At 40.2% G+C, this 1114-nt stretch overlaps 1 protein-coding gene across 1 annotated transcript in view; it reads left to right on the top strand.

The window, feature by feature from the left end:
• LOC106872045 (polycomb group RING finger protein 3) overlaps window positions 1-1114 on the top strand; it is a 106225-nt gene that overhangs the window by 71496 nt on the left and 33615 nt on the right. The gene's annotated exons all lie outside the window — the stretch shown is intronic.

Raw genomic sequence — 1114 nt, 5'->3', positions numbered from 1 at the left:
GGTGGGGGCAATGGCCTACATATCCTAGAATAAATGGTGTGCTCAGGCAAGCTCTGTGGTAATGACTGTGATGGTGTCGCCACAAAGAATGGCCAGTGATACTCGCTGTAGCAGCCACTCCACCTCGTGGGGCACATTTCTCCGATGGGCTGCCATTATCCCTATTTTGCTGAAAAAATCAGTAGTTATGGGGTCCTAGAATACCTGACATTTTTGAATGGCAACTGGCACAAACTGGTAGCAGCCAGCTAGGCCCTGGTGTTTATAGATTTTCCTCTTCTTCACGTTATGGGTGGGGACACCCAGGTTTGCAGCCGATGCTGCAAGGTTGGAGCTGGAGGACTGAACTTTGAATGTTATGATCTGACAAAATTAGAACTCACAAAGTAATTGGATGAAAGTAAATATTGAGAGGTTAGGTCTCTGAGTTTCATTAGAAAAGAAAAACTCTAAATGACTGTGCACTTAGTCCTTATATGTCATGGAATTGAATAGTCCAAAAGTGAAATAGTCTTTGACACTGTAGGTGTGATAAAGAAAACTACCTGGAAGCAGAAGTGGTGTTTACATGATAAAGGAAAGAATGTCTTCCAACTATTAGAAAGCTTAATTTATAACTGAGCATTTGTAGTAAGTACAAAAGTGCAAATAAGTGTGCTAATAAGAAGTGTGTATATTCTAAGTAAAAAGAAAAAACTCTCTATATGAGAAGGAAAGAAAATGTGCAGAAATCTGTATGCATGCACACATACACACACACACACACACACACACACAGAGGTGTGGCTGTGTGGTAAGAAGTTTGCTTCCCACCACATGGTTCTGAGTTCAGTCCCACTGCTTGAGGCACCTTGAGCCTCAGGCTAATCAAAGCATTGTGATTGAATTTTTTAAATGGAAACTAAAAGAAGCCCACCGTACATATATGTGTGTATTTATGTCCCTGTAACTTAGCGTTTGGTAAAAGATGGTAAGAGAAGTACCAAGTTTAAAAAAAAACAACTAAGTACTGGGGTCAATTAGTTCAACTAAAATTCCTCAAGGCAGTGCCCCAGCATGACTGCAGTCTAATGACTGAAACAGATAAACAGTAGAAGATAAAAGAGACATATAT

This window comes from Octopus bimaculoides, chromosome 18, assembly GCF_001194135.2.
Source record: "Octopus bimaculoides isolate UCB-OBI-ISO-001 chromosome 18, ASM119413v2, whole genome shotgun sequence".
In the NCBI taxonomy this organism is placed as follows: Eukaryota; Metazoa; Mollusca; class Cephalopoda; order Octopoda; family Octopodidae; genus Octopus; species Octopus bimaculoides.
Note: the sequence above shows the minus strand (reverse complement) of the source record. Positions and strands in the feature narration are given on the sequence as shown.